Genomic DNA, 16,408 nt, shown 5'->3' on the forward strand with positions numbered 1-16,408 from the left:
TTTATATTCCACGTAATTTAAATATATTTAGGAAGGGAACATTTAAACTTCTTTTGCCTCGACCTGGAAGTCATAAGTGAGTAAGCACAAGAAATTTTAGAGGTGAGAATTTGGTGCGCTAATTATGGTTGCCATTAGTGTTTCCTGTTTTCTTCCGGTTACTGACGAGCACCGTTGAGGGTTGTTAAGTGTCTCACCATGTGGTCGGTCTGTTAATAGGCAGGTTCTTAGTTCCGTGTTAAAGTTATGAGCATACTTTTAAAATTGTGAGTGGAAGGGGGTGGGTTGTTTTTCACCTACTCTAGAGGATTTGTATTACTTTGCCCTGGACTCACACGTGAACGCCGAGTCGAACGCTGCTGTTCTGCAGGCATCCAGTATGTCCCGTTATTTTGCTTCATCAGTTGCGGGGAATCCCATCGTGGGGTTCTGGGGAAGATCTGTGCAGTAAAAAATCGCCGTGGCTAGCCAGAGAATAAAGAGCTTACTGACGTAGAAAAGTTGTTACAAGAGTTAGTGACAGCTATTTATTATTAAGAATTTTATTGCGACAGAGAGGTCAATAAATGGTTTCAGGCTTTCTATAGGGCACTCAGTAAGATATGCGATATTCCTGTAAACAAATAGTAAAAGTAAGTTACATGTAATGATTCGATATGCAAGAAAAATCGTTCTTGGTAGAATTTTTGATAGGGATGGGAATATAATGGTAATTTTTCCTTATCCTCCCTTTCCATCTTTCTCTCTCCCTTCCTTTTATCCAGAGCTGGATTTAAACTTGTTGTGACCCTAAGCTATAACATGTACGATGTCCTTCATCGGTTCACTGTGACAATATTAAAAAAGAATTTTTAAGGTGGAGCTAGGCCCTAGTACTATGAGGCCCCAAGCTGTAGCTTGTTTACCTTATATGTAAATCTGGCCCTGCTTTTATCATTCATTCAGTAATGCCGAATTTTAGATCATTTGGGGAAGCCTCATTTAGCAATTTTTAATGCACGGAAAGGTATGCTGCATGACTTTGTAGATATTGATATATTTTACGATCTTTTATTATAATTTTATTTTATGTATTATTTATTTATTTACTACTTCTATTATTATCTTGAGTTTAATATTTACCAGGGCTCGACAAATTATGCAAACCCTAATCGCCATACGAAAAAGAGAATCGCCCCTCCAAAAAAGAAAGGTGTGTGTGTGTGTGTGTGTATATATATATATATATGTGTATGTATTTATTTATTTATTTTTTTTTTTTTAATAGCATAAAGTTCTAATAAGAATAGCAATGCCGACCAGTGTGCCACTAGTGTGATTCACTTGACCCCAACCGCGCACCACCGGAGACCGGGACGGCATGTCTGTTATCATGGCGGTATTGTTTCATCTTTTGACGTTTGACGCTGTGTCAAAAACTTCAGTGAATATTACAATAACATTTTATTATTAATGTTAATAAAAACATTGTATTTTGTCTCGTCTGTAGCTACTCGCCACGGGCAGCGGGCGAAGTATTTGTCGAACCCTGCCCATTACTATAGTAGTATTATTGTCATCCTTTGACAACAGTTTCCTCTTAAAACACTGAGGTCCACAACTAGCCTGCTCGCTACGCCCGCGTACAGTTGGTATAATCAACGCGATGTCCACACCTGGTGGAAAAGACCTGAGTTCGAATTCCGTCTATGACGCGAGGAATTTTTATGGGTATTTTTTACAAGGTGGTTGAGTTATTCAGACTCAAGCGAGGAGAGCATGGTTTTTCTCCTTGAAACTATAGTTTTTCGTCCAGCAAACAGCAAATTGACCACAGAACACACACAGTTTACCGACATTTTATATACGGCGCAATATGGCCTAAGTTGCTGATTCGCCTAAAACACTACAACAACAACAACAATCTGCCTGCTATGTTAATTTTCAATGTGATGAAGAAGATCTAGGAGTTGGGGGTTAAGTACTGTATGTATATTAGACAGAATTCTGTATATCTCTGTATAACTCAACCACCTTGTAAAAAATACCCACGGAGGCTGACACAAAATAACAAAACATTTATTATACAACATGGCTATACACATTACCAATATATTATTATTACTTTCTTTTTCTTTGTTTAATTTTTCAATCTGTTATATTCACATTCATTCATTTATTTAATTTTCTCTTAGTCAACACTAAAAGGCAATTTCAATTAATCACATGCAACTACAGTTAATATTCTCAAAATTCGCCTCAGTCATACCTGTACAGTTCAATATACAAATTAAATCAGCGATGCTGAATTCAAACAAACATATTTATAATGTTAATACCTATCATTCAAGTTTTCATTGACATTAAAACCAGTATACTCTCAGTTTAAAATCCAATCTGTATAACGTTTATCAGATTAATGACAATTGTTATTATCTAAATGAGTTCGTTATCATCATCAGCCATTTTCAGTTCACTGGAGGATGAAAGCCCCTCTAGCAACTTTCCAGTTCCTTCTGTTTTGTGCACTGGACATCCATTTACTACCCATGAACTTGTGAATTTCATCTGTCCATTTCCGTTGTTGTGTTCAAGGTTTTCTTTTACCTCTTGGGTACCATTCCGTTATTTTCTTAGTCCATCTGTCATGTCTTCGAGCTATATCTCCTGTCCAAGTCCATTTCAGTTCTTTAGTTTTGATAAAAATGGCCTTTACTTATGTTTGCTGCCTACTCCATGTATTTCTCTTCTTATCTAACAGTCTGATTCCTAATATAATTCGTTCCATTCTTCGCTGTGTAGTTCTCAGCTTCTCTTCCATTCTTTTGGTGAGTGCCCAAGTTTCACTTCCATAAGTCATGGTGGAGAATATGCATTGGTTCATTATTTTACTTTTCAGACAAATTGGGATGTTGCTCCTCAGTATGTGACTATATTTCCTGAATGCTTTCCATCCAAAATTTATTCTTCTCTTGACTTTCAGCCATTTATCATTATTACAGCTAATGACTTATCCCAGATAAGAATATGAATCCGCCTTTTCAATTACTGCTCCTTCAATGATTATTTCCCTTTCTGTGGCATACTTGTTCATCATTACTTTTGTTTTAGCCATATTCATCTTTAGTAAAAAAAAAGTAAAGTGCGGTCATTATCAACCCACTGCAGGATGGAAGCCTCCTCAACAATTCATGCTGAGGGAAATGGACCATAATCTTCCACGCTGGTCCAGTGCGGGTTGGCAGATCGACCGTATTCAGCAGTCAGCGGCTTGAACCCCGGGCTACTCACAGAGCGTGTGCTACTGCACTCTCGCTCCTGCCCACTCGGCTACGGAGGCCGTCTGAAATCCTTACTAACGTGCATAAGTGATTAAGATTTTCTACTAATACTTCGAGATCATGGCTTATAATCACAATGTCATCTGCAAATCGTAAATGGTTTAGGTACTCTCCATTCACATTGACTCCTTTCTGCGACCAGTCTAATCTTCTGAAAGCTTCGGAGATATTGTGTCTCCTTGGTGAACTCCTTTCTCGATTTTAAATTTTCTACTGTCTTTGTCTAGTCTAATAAAGGATGTAGCATTCTCGTATATTTTCTTCAAAATCATAATATGCCTTGTCTTTCCAGTGCCCGAAATATTGCCTTATGCTGTATGGAGTCAAATGCCTTTTCATAATCCACAAATGCCAGGCATAATGGTATTCATTTGCTTTTTCAATTAGCTGTGATATTACATGAAGGTGATCCATAGTTGAGAATCCTGTATTAAAGCCGGCTTAAACTTTCTGTTGATTCTCGTCAAGTATTCTTTCTAATCTGTTAGTAATCACCCTTGTGATCAACTTGTAGATGTGGGATAACAAACTACTTGGTCTATAATTTCCAATTTCTGATTTATCTCCTTTCTTATGCAGCAAAACTATGATTGCATTATTCCACTCCTTAGGCGTCACACCTTTTTCTAATGCACTTTGTGAAGAGTCTTGCCAATTTCTGTGTCATTGCCTTCCTCCCAATTTTAACAACTCTGCAGTAACTTCATCTTCCCCCGGGGCTTTCTGATTCTTCATTTTCTTCAATGCACGTTCTGCCTCATCAAGAAGGATATCGGGTATGTTGTATGTGTTGCTAATTTGCAATCCATCTTCCCCACTGCTGGCATCATTCCCTCGCTCCTTGTATAATTCTCTATAGTAGTCTTCTGCTATTTGAATTATGCCATCTCTGCTATTTATAAGTACACCATCGCTATTCTTGGGTTTCAGTATCATTTGTCTTTCTGTATTACTGCTCATGGCTGCTGATTTAAGTCCTTTGTTTTCCCTTAATGCTTGAACTACTTTTCTTGTGTTAAATCTTCTTATGTCCTCTCTGAGTCTCTTTTTAATGGCTTTGCATAACTCAGTATACTGAATTTTGTCCTCGTCAGTGTTTATCTTCGGTTCATCATGACATATTTTTTTCTGATTTGGATTTCTTTTTTACCTATAGACCTTTACCTTTATCTTTATTTTTACCTTTATCACTTTCAGAAAGTTGTAATATTCCTCGTCAATATCTTGGTCCCGAAAGTTCTGCAGAAGCTCAAAATTGATCTTAAGTTCCAGTAAATACTGCTCTTTCTCCTCCTCTGTTATCTCAAAGACCTTAATATTATTTACTCGAGTCAGTTTTTTTCCCTTTATTTTCTTACATCTGTATCAAGTGTGAATCTTACCATTCTGTGATCACTTCCAACTTAAACCGTTCTTGTTCAGGACGGTAACATCATTATGAGCTGGCTTCATTCTTAATTATTTTCTGATATTCTTACGAATAGGCGCACTATAGCCATAGCAGCTAACACACACACACACACACACACACACACACACACACACACACACACACACACACACACACACACACACACACACACATATGCAGTAGCGTATCTAGCAGCGCCTATTTTAAGCGGGGCCTGTGGCAAGTGCCTCATTTGCGCGCTCCTAGCGCCGGCCCAGCAAAGGAGAATAGTCGGCCTGTCTTTAGAAAGTGTAAATGCAACTTCCGTTTTTATCTCTTTGGAAAGGTTAGCCCTTGATGACAAATATATCCAGAGCAGACCAGACTTACCAACGTTGAAAACCTGTTTTGGAAAGCACTTAGTTTTCATCTTAGCTGGGAATACCTCTGTACCAGTAGTTTTTGCTCTCCCAGCTTTGCCAGTCATCTTGACGTTGTGACGACCCTTAAGGTGCTTAAAAGCGCTACAGCGAACGCTTTCGTCACTTTTTTTTTTTTTTTTTTTGTATAATTAGTAACGTTTTGACTTATACTATAGGTACTAAGTACTTATAGGTCCTTACCACACACAGTAGTTCCCATCACCAGTCCTTTTCTACCACGTGCAAAAGCACTGGGTTTGAATCCGTCTCGGCTGGGGTAATTTTTATTTTCTGGAAGCTCAAATTTTTTAGTTCAACAAACAGGCAATCCGACTGAAGGATACACGCCACTACGGGCAAAACTTATTCTATATGGCCTTAAAACAGTTATAGTTGCTTTAGTCTTTAACACTCATGCGTGCTTAGAGCCAGCTTGAGAAGAAACGTTAGCTATTTATTTTATGTATTTATATTTCCTATTTTTAGTGGTGTTTTTTTTTTTTTTTTTTTGTATTGTTGCGCGTCGAGACAAAATTTAATCCCATAAATACAGCACACACGACGAATATACTTACAAATTATAGACAAATATATTTTCAGAAGCTCAATTTAAAATGCAAGCTACCCCCCCCCCTTTTTTTTTTTTTTTTTTTTTTTTTTTTGAGGTCTTAAACGTCATGGAATTACAAAATGTACGTGTGGAAACCATCGCAGTGCAAAAATACACCAGTGATGACGTTCTTCCATTAGTTAAGTTTGGATATAAAAGTTCTTAGAAATGCAAGCGTTCCAGGTTAGATGTTTAAGCACAAAGTCGACACACTCACCTACTTCACGACGTCTTCTCGGTTCCACTCGTTATTTCTTGGCCCAGATGAGTTGATATCGTTTAGAATCTGGATATAGTTCACTACTCTGCTATGTTGGAATGGCAATTAACGGTGACCTGTCAGGTAGATAAAACTCAGTTTGGGCGTTACTTTTGACACCCATAGTTGACTCAGAAAAGGCTTCGACTGAAACATTGTAGAAGTGAATTGTGCGCCCATCTGTTTTGTCCGCACAGTCTTATTAGGAACAGTGATAGCGGAATGCAATGAAACGAAGGCTCAATTGCGTCAGTCAGTTTTATTCAGCTTTTAGGATTTTCATTATTAGTGAGAGGATTTGGGGATTTTCTTATAGCATATCGGCTCCCATTTCTATGCCAAGTTAAGCTGAGGATTAGTTTAAGATTAAATGGCCCTAATAATAAATTAGTTAAAATTCTTGTACTGCATTTTACATTTAACTCAGAAACGGCGATGTTGTTGACTCGTAAGCACCACTCGCTGCACTTATTCTCGTATTCTAAATAAATTGTAACATTCAATTCTTAAGATACGTGCAAAATATGACGCTATTTCCTATATTATTTTATTGGCTTGTAACAAGTTTATCCTAATACCATTGGCAAATGTTACCTTGCTATTGCATTTCGTTTTCCCACTCAAACTGTCCAACTGCTCATTTTTATTGCGTTCAACTGGAATACGTAGTTGTCATATACCGCCCTTGCCAACCCATATTGTAACCTAGGGGTTGAAATGGAAATTTTTTTACGAAACGGAAAGCTCGTAAATGAAATACCTTATTGGGTATCCAGTTTTCTCCCTGACCGCTCACTGTGGGTAATGGTAGATGGCTCTGGCTTCTAACTTCTCCACTAATGCTGGTGTTCCCCAAGGTTCTGTTCTTTCTTTTTCTTTTGTATATTAATGACCTCCTTCCACCCACCAGAAATGATATCCACAGTTTTGCTGATGATATCACATTGCATTCCACCTTCCAGTTTGTGAAACCTTGCCCTACACAAACAGCTTAAACTTTTCGAATAACCACTACCAATTCCTTAAATGCTGACTCCAGGTAATCCTTCAGTGGGGCAAAGATAACTTAGTTCATTTCGATCCTTCTAAAACTCAATTTTGCCTTAAATCTCTCAAAATGGATTCTTCTGCTCCTATGCTTATCTTCGGTGGCACGATTTCTAGGCAAGATCACATGTCTCTATTATAACTCTGACTTTAATCTCTCTTAGCATAAGCACATCACAAATATTGCTTCTTCTGCATCTAAAAAAAAAATGGTGGCGTGCCATAGAATAACGGTCAAATGAGGAGACAGCGAGCAACTTCGGACAGCTATAAGGGACACATATATAAGTAATTCTATAAGAATTACCAAAAGGGTCACATTACAGAAGTCGACACAAGATGCTCGAAAATATGGTCACATGCAGTGGAGGATCCAGAAAAAAATGACAGGAGGGACACCATTTTGTGCACAAACAAGCACAAAATAATGCACATAACAAAAGAAATATAACACTCAAACATAATGTGACTGGCGGACACAGGGACACAGCTAAGGTCTGAATTACTTTGAAGTAAACATTACGCAAGACCAAACTGCGTGGTGCCTCGAACTAGAATGGCGATCACATCAACATCAGTGTTGCCAACTGTAGTCAGTGGAAAATAGCTGAGATACAATGCAAAAAAAAATAGATAAAATAATATGTTGACAATGAAAAAAAAAATTGTTTTTGAAGATAAAGGGAATTTAAACGATTGGTGTGCATTCTCCGAAAAATGACCTGAATCTGCCACTGGTCGCATGATACCAGTACGGCGTATGATCCCCTCCAACGGCTAAACAGCTCTGATAGCGGTGAACCATGCTGATATAAGGGTGTCTGTAAAGTTCTGCGGCAGCAAATCCCATTCTTCCACCAGCGCAGACCTTGGCTCACTAAGTGACCTAGGAGTTGGCGGTTGGCGTGCAATGCGATGGCCAAGGGTGTCTCACTCACGTTCGATCGGATTTAAGTTTGATAATCGTGCTGGCCACGGCAGTCTTTGGATATCTTAAGTTTCAAGATATTCCTCCACCACTTTAGCTCTGTGCAGTGGCGTTGTCGTGCATGAAAAGAAAATCTGGGCCAACCGCACCCCTAAAAAGCCGCACATAGGGTTCGAGGTTCTCTTTACCTCTGTGCAGTTACGGGACCCCTATCAAAAACGTGAAGTGCGGTCGTTGATCATTATTCCGCCACAGACGAGAACATCGCCTCCACCGTAAGTTTCCCTTTCTCTGATGTTGGAGGGATGGTACCGCATTCCTCGTTGTCTCCAGATGAAATAACGTTTAGAATCTGTTTGTAGGCTAAAACGGGACTCTTCAGAGAACAGAACTGTACCCCATTTGTCAGAGCTCCAAGTCACATGTTCATGGCACCACTTTCGACAAGTTTTGGGGTGGTTTGGGATTTTAAGGTATTAAAGGTATTCTTATTTTTTGAGGCGGTCTCCAGGGTTTCCCTTATGTACCGCAGTAGCGCCTGAAAAGCAAATTTGCCAAAGCCGGCAAGTGTGAATAAGTGTTGGTGTGTAAAGGTTTGTGTGTTGTGTTGAGTGCCGGCGCCTGGCAACTTCGCAGCCAGAGGGCAGTGAACACTTGGTCCGCTGTCCCCTGACTCCTATCCTATGCCACGTGGAGGCGTAGGATGCGAGTCAGGGACCACAAACAGGTAAAGACTCTTACTGGGATAACAAGAAAATTTGTTATCTCAATAGGGATTAATGGGATTCAAATTATTATATTAGTTGCACCTGTAATCTCCAACATATACCCATATATGTATTATGACTGTAAATTGCGTGTGTTCTCTGGTCGATTTGCCTGTTTTACTGGACCCAAAAACCCCAGTTTCTGGGGGAGGGGGAACCTTGCTATCTATGCCTGAGACCGACTAGCTCAGCCACGGAGTGAAAAAAGCCCATTAAAGTATCTCGCGTCATCGATGGGATTCGAACCCGGGCCTTTTCCACCCGGTGTGGGGAGGACGGTGACGATACCACTGTGCAGATACCGCGCAGACAGGGATTAGTGGGATACAAACCACTTGTTTACTTGCTTAGAGCTCACTTGAATTGAGCCTTCTTAACACAGTCCTGTTGGAAATGTTTTCACCTGTGGCCGCAGCAACCTCAAGCGATAGCAGATGACAATCTACAGATGTCAAAGCCCGCTAATCTGGCTATTAGAGCTAGATAGCGGGTTGACGTAGCCCTACGGCGACTTTGGCTCATTGAACCATTACAAGCTCCTCTTGTAATGGTTCCTGTCTTTTGAAACTACTCCCATAGTGTGAAACGACACTGCGTGAATATTAAGCTAGCGTGCCACCTCTACTTGCAGATGCTCGGCTTCAAGTCGTCCAGCGACCTGCCATCTCAAAGAATCATCTAAACGACGGTGATTTGCCATCCTGAGTAGTGGAGATGTGGTTATCCCACTGAGCAAGCCAAAAAAACGGGAATGAAGTGATGTAGTCGCAACCCGTCTTTTTATAGGCACGAATAATTGCATAATGTTTGGCTCCCTAAGGTGGTAGATCGATTTCTGTTGGATATTCGGAATTTGCACGCCAGGATGCTTATTATATCAAATATTTGCCTCCTGCGACACTGTTCATAATAAAATATTTATGAAAAATATTTTGTTCTCTTAATTTTGTCGAGCAGTGTATGAGAAACAAGTATATTAGTTATACTTTATACGGTTGTATAACACAACTTTAGGTTTTAAACCGTTGTTTAAAGAAGTAGTGGAATGAGTTAATTAACTTAAGCAAAAGCTCAGTTACAGTTTTAGGTTGATTGGAAAGGACCCGGTTCTTTGTTTTTTTCGGGAAAGACTAGCAGTCAGAGAAATTTCTTTCGGATATATACGAGTGTGATTATCTTGTCATCACATGTCAAAGGTTGGCCAGGGATTGAACAGTTAATGGTTCTGACTGAGCCAAGTTGGGGACACGTATGTGGGTGAAGCAAAATTTTGCACTGAATTGCGCATAAGTTTCGATTTCACCTGAAGCGGCGAAACGGTCACTTTCCAGTCCTAACTTTCATACGAAATTAATAATTTGAAATATATATATGGGAATCGTTCATAATATAATTACAGTATTTCTTTTAGGTAGCAGAAACGTTTCTTTTTTTTTTTTTCTTTTGAGGGAAGGGAGGAAATGACAAAAAAAAAAAAAAAAAGGCTACTGGAAAATTTATTGCAAATATTTTGTGGAGGTCCCAAACTATTTTCGTTGAAATACGCGCTCTAAAACTTTTGCGCTTTTGTCGAGTAAAGTTGTATTGCGCCGAATTGATGTCCTGCCTGTGTTTGATACCGGGAAGATTTATATTCACAGACTAGTAAATAGGGATTACTGTACTTGCGATTCACTGTTTTTTTTTTTTTTCTTTTGTGGTTCTCGCGCATATCTGAGAATCAGGTAAGAGAGTCACTGTTGTCACATCATCGGCAATTATTTGTAGGGATGGGTATGTCGTTTCCGGCTGACCGAGGGTTTTAAATGATTGGCGCAGTTCCGGTCTGAGGAACGTAATGACCACGACAACAATGGGCAACTTCGTGGGATTAATAAGTTGCCAAGGGGCAAGCTTGAACCCAGCACAACTCGTTCTTCTCGCAGTTAATTTTGTCATTGAATGAGTTGACAAGACAATGGATAAGGTTAGTGAATAAGAATATTGATTATCTTGTCAGCGTTGGCCTTGAAATAGTCGAAATGGTCCGAGGGAAATATACGGTGATGATAATATGTTCGGAAGAAGGGAGGGATAGGGCTCCATTATCGAGTCGAGATCTGTGCGCGTGATTTGTTTCTACAAGTGGTTACTGGCACACAGAACGCAAAACCCATTCCATGATAGTAAAGTAGCGATTCTCAGTTTTTTTTTATTATTATTATTTTTTTTTACGTCCCCTTAAATGGAATGCTTGTTCATGACTCTTATGGGGACGCACCCAACCCTAAAGGACCATAACCCCAAGGGCTCACATCTGGTGAGTATGGGCTTGGCACACCCAGGGTCCTGAGCTCACCATTCTTCTCTCTCTCTCTCTCTCTCTCTCTCTCTCTCTCTCTCTCTCTCTCTCTCTCTCTCTCTCTCTCTCTCTCAGGGTCTCAGGGTAATTCGGGAATTTTTTTCTGGCTGGTGCAGCATAAGTCTTGGGCTTCCTTGCACCATGTAGCTGATAATAATAATAATTGCAGTTCTTTGTTGGCAGCTTCGGCTTACCGCATTTAAGCGGAAATATATTTGTCAAAATAATTTATTATTAAAAGTTATTAGATGTATGTGAAATATAAGTATACTGTTGACAATTTACTTATATTTTGGAAAGGAAGTACGGTTTCTCTCATCTGATGCGTTCATTCTCTCCCCCAAATCAAAATAAGAGAAACAGGAAGCGCGGTTATGCTTTCACTATTTTTGCCATGACGTAACTTATCATGCGATTACTTAAACTTTTAACCACGAACAGTCACGTGAACATTAGTTTCCATCCTGAAAATAAAATTTTATTTTGTAACCATTAAAATTAAAAGGGGAGCTGATATAATTTAAAAATGCCATTTAATTTGGTTTATCAGCCTTGGAATTGCCCACACTACCTACTAAAATATAGTTCGAAGGTTGGAAATCAGCTAGAATCTAGGGAACCGACTACAACGATTTTTACCCGAGCTAAAAAGCCACCCTCGCCAGGGAAGATAACGACATTAGAGGTGTTAATCTAGAATCCAGGTGATTTGGCAGAATCACCTGGATTCTAGGTGATTCTGCCAAAGGAAAGTGATCAGTGGACAAGATTCTGGTATGTTTTGCATCCGAGTGTAAAAACTTGGAATTTCTATGCGTTCATTCCGAGTATAGAAAGGTTGCTACTTGGACACAAGGCAGAGCCAGCTCTTCTTTGTGTCCAGGTAGTAGTATTAAGTTATCGAAAGAGGTGAAGATTGTGTAGACCTATAGTGCATATTAAAACACTTCCCCAAGTTTCAATTTTTAAAGTAAATTTTTGTCATAAAAGACTTTTGGTGGACAGTGGCAGGTTAGATCAGTTAAGATTTGGGCACTGGGGGATTCATCTTGTATTGCACACAGTCTCATACTGTTATAAATAAAAATTGTGTTCTTTTGATTAGAGCCAAAATTTATTATTATTTATGAAGATTTCGATACAGCATTCTGCTTTACATCGTTCTAAATTATTTATATTCTCACAATAATAAGGAGCAGTCCACTCATTATTGATTATATATGTTTCTTAAATTAGCTGTGCTACGTTGATGGTTAAAATATATCGTTTTTAGCTCCTTGCAAAAGTGTATCTCTCATCTCATCAATGTCGAAATTATTTTCTGCATCCATCTCATTAGTCACACTGTCGTAATAGTTTCATCAGGTTAGTTAAAAAGATTTTTCCTTTCCTTTACAAAACTATTCTGAGTTCCTTGAGAAAACAGTTTCAATCTAAGAGCCCCTATATTGTATTCCTTATCGTCCACCGTTTTATTTACCCAAACACCCTGTTTTAACATATATTTTGCTACTCCGGTTTGAATTTTTTTTGTTTCAAGTTTATCTTTTAAAGCCGTGGAGTACAGGTTCCGCACTGTTCAAATTCTAGTGTAAGTAGGATTAGGTAAACTTTTGGTTAATTCAGAATTCAAGAGAGCTGCAGGTTAATGGAATTTGCAATCTCGAATTTGAATTTCTTTTTTTTTTTTTATGAATGGGTGGAATAAATGCCCTTTTGAAATGAGAGGGATAAGCTGCTTCTTGAATTAATTTATTAAACGTGTGATGTAGTAATGGTATGGTCTTAAGGAAGGTAAACATTTTTTCCATACTATTAATGGAATTTGATCAGAATCCTATACGCAATCCAGAGATTAATATGATTTGGATATTGTTTTCCTCAATAGGGATAGTAGATAATGTATCGAAGGGTTGAAGGTGATGCTTTCATTAGGAATGTATTATAAGGGATGGGAGTTTAAATTTAAAAGCGATCATCAAATAAATTGACTATTTGTTGAGGGCTAGAAGCTGTTTGTTTGTTAAACAGGTATAGCAGTGGATCTTAAAAATATTAACATATTTTTAAAATAATTTGAAATCATTGTTTTCCTTAAGATTTTTGTTGATTATTTGAATATTGAAATTATTTCGAGATTCGATTATTAAATGTTTTCTTTTTCCCTTAATTCAGAGAATTCTTCATACGTGGGATGAGTTAAGTTTCTTTGAAGAGTTTCTTTTTTTTTCTGTGGGTTTTATAATATAGGCCCATTTTAGTTCTTGATATATTTTGTCGTGCATACCATCTACATTCATTTTACAGTCCTCATTATACTTTCCTTTTTTTTTTTATGATGGTCACCTAATGATGGTCATCTTATGTTACCGATATATGAACAAATTGAATGGAAAAGCTTGGTGAATCTAAAGCAATTGCTTGTGACATTTCGCTTTTGATTGTGTTTGGCATAAAGGTTTTCCGAATAAGCTTCCATCTTATGGATTGTGCACTGTTTTTTGTAATTGGGTATCCAGTTTTCTCTCTGACCGCTCGCTGTGGGTGATTATATATGGCTCGGTCTTCTAACCTTTCCTCTAATGCTGGTGTTCCTCAAGGTTCAGTTCTTTCTTGTTTATACTACGGAACGACCACCAGGTCAGTGGAGTTTACAATAAATCAATCAATACAAATGTTAATCGAATTTAGCAGTCACGGACTTGAACCCCGGTCCACTCAAAGACCGTGGGCTACTGCACTCGCGCTCCTGACCACTCATTTCCTCTTGTATGTTAATGACCTTCTTTCACTGATCGGAAGAAGTCATAGCACGTTGAATTCCTCCTTTCAGTTTTTTTTACTCTGCATAAACACTATCAGCTTCTCGAATATCCACCACCAATTCCTTAAGTGTTAATCTCCAAATAATTCTTTAACGGGATAAAGATAACTTAATTAATTTCAATCCTTATAAAACTCAGCCCTGTCCTATTTCTCGCAAAAAGGAGCCTAATGCTCCTATTCTTATTTTTGATTACACTCAGATCCCTATTAGGGATTACCTTGCCTTCTAATCTCTCTTGGCATAAGCACACTACGAATGTTGCTTTCTCTGCATCTAAAAACCGGGGTTTCTCTTTCGCACTCGGTGAAAACTTCTAAACATTTTCTCAGTCTGTACAAATCTCAAATCCTCCCTTCTGTGATATTGTTCCCACATCTGGGCTGGTTCATCCAAAAGCTCTCTCAGGCTTCTATACTCTATTCAAAAGAGGGCAATCATGTTAATTAATGACCCATCTCTTAAAAACACTCCTCTCTGTCTCATAGAATTCTCTTTTTTTCAGCATGCATCTATAATACCCCCTTTCTCTTCCAAACCAGCCCGAACGCGTGCTGCAATCAGTCAGCATCCTTTAACTGGCCAATTTAAAACTTACAGAACCAACTTTTTTCTTCTTCCTTACTTACCCCTAGGTGGGCAGGAGCAGCAGTGCGTAGCACACGCTTCTTGATTAGACCGTGGTTCGAGCCCGTGACCACCAAATACGGAGGATGCGGAAAGGTCAGGACATGACCACTGCATATCCCCGGAGCAATATGGCCTTAGTTGCTAATGCTCCTAAAAACCAAATAACAAACAAACCGTATTTACCTATTTCCTGAAAATTACAATCTACAGAAATTCAAGTCAACAAGTACCTTCCGTCTTCTCAACCTTCAACTCACGCATGGTACTAAGTACTATAGGTGCTGATACCTTTTTGTGTTTGGGGTTTTTATAAAAAAACTAAAAAACTCGTTCTCGCGGACTTAAATTTCTTTAGTTTCGGAGATTAGGAGTAGAGTTAATGAATGAGGAAGAACACAATTGGGATGATGAATTTGGAGTTCAACTGTGAATGGACGCCGATCGGCTTTTGCACTTTTTCAGATGTTTGTGTTGCAACCTTTTTAAAGCTTAAAATGAAAAGCTGTTAAAGCAGTTGGTAACGAAAAGCAGTGATATGCCGAGAAGCAAAGAATTTAAATGAAGAAAAAGAAAGTTGCTGGAATTTTTTTGTTCTTTCTTTTTTATGGAAGGTCGTTGAAGGACTTTTAGTACACTAGCACCGTATATGGAGTAAGAGTTGGAAAGGAAACGTTTCTTCTGGTTTTCTAACCTAACCACACTACTTTGATACAGTAGTGTAGATTTGAACAGCCTCCCATAAAAATAAGTAAATAAATAATATTCTTCTTTTTCAGGTCCTTTCGATGCTCCTCAAAACAGCTGCCTTTTTTGGGAATTAACTTCCATCAATGTCTATGATTGCTGTGTAAATAAACACATTGTCCTCCGTTATACAGCACAGTGAGTTCGCTATGGTCGTATGAACTGGCGCTATGACCAAAGTACTCGATGCACCACAAAACAACATTCAACTTAATGAATACATTCAATAATTCCGGATGTTTTTGCTTAAAGAAACTTGGACAACTAAGAATACATTAACGAAATTCAAGCACTACTAACTAACGAGTTTTTCGTGGTAAAAGTACGCATTTTGATATTAATTCAGGTAGCCATTCTCCTAATCCAAACAGGCAAAACAGGCTTATCCTTGCGTAAAATTTGAATGAATTACACAGTTACTTTAATTTATGAATTGCGTACACATTGCAACAAAGAGTTATGTGGGGGAGGGCGAGACGAAAGCGGCAACCATATCTTACTCTCACGCTTCATATGAAAGTGAAGTCACGCCGTTATAGTGAGCTTGTGGAAACCGGAACTCCTATAGAGCGCTGAGGGACCTAATGAAACTTGCTGCGTTCTAGAAATTGTGTCAATGAAAAAAGCACTCCTTAACCAGTTTATAGCAAACTCTGAATGATAGCGAACTCTGAATATCTGCGCAGTAACGAAAGCATTAATAAAAGCAATACTTACGCAAGTTTTCAGCAAAATGTAAGCAGCCACTCTTCGGGTCGTGCAACTACTTCGGCCAGTAGGTTCGTTAGATCGTAGGATAAAAGAACTTCTGCTACACGCACACCACGCACCGCTAGAACTTGAAGTCGTCGGTATGGGTGGAGGTGGTTGTTCGCGATTATCTTCTCTCCGAGCCGTAACTGCGATAGCTAATGCGGTTTCTCATACAGTGCTTCGTGGGGCATTGTACAGAAAGTGGTCACGTGAGCTTCTGAGAGTCCGTGACGGTTCGGAAACCGAGCTCTTTTTTCTTTTTCTTTCCTTCGTTTCTTTTAGTTTCGCGAAGCGTTTTTTACGCGCGGGTCGTTGAATTATCCGTTGTTCTTAATAGCTCAGTGCGAAGCAGCTTTTTCCTGGTGAACGATCG

General features: G+C 38.8%; 1 protein-coding gene across 1 annotated transcript in view; it reads right to left on the reverse strand.

Annotated features, from left to right (window-relative positions):
- Positions 1-16,167, reverse strand: part of sprt (PDZ domain-containing protein sprite) — an 83,308-nt gene extending 67,141 nt beyond the window's left edge. The window contains exon 1 of the mRNA XM_090374723.1: positions 16,000-16,167. The gene's annotated coding sequence lies outside the window, so the exon portion shown is untranslated. The remainder of the gene's footprint in view (positions 1-15,999) is intronic.
- Between the last annotated feature and the right edge of the window lie 241 nt (positions 16,168-16,408).

The sequence above is a fragment of the Mastigoproctus giganteus genome, chromosome 5 (assembly GCF_048544385.1).
Source record: "Mastigoproctus giganteus isolate SK-2022 chromosome 5, ASM4854438v1, whole genome shotgun sequence".
In the NCBI taxonomy this organism is placed as follows: domain Eukaryota; kingdom Metazoa; phylum Arthropoda; class Arachnida; order Uropygi; family Thelyphonidae; genus Mastigoproctus; species Mastigoproctus giganteus.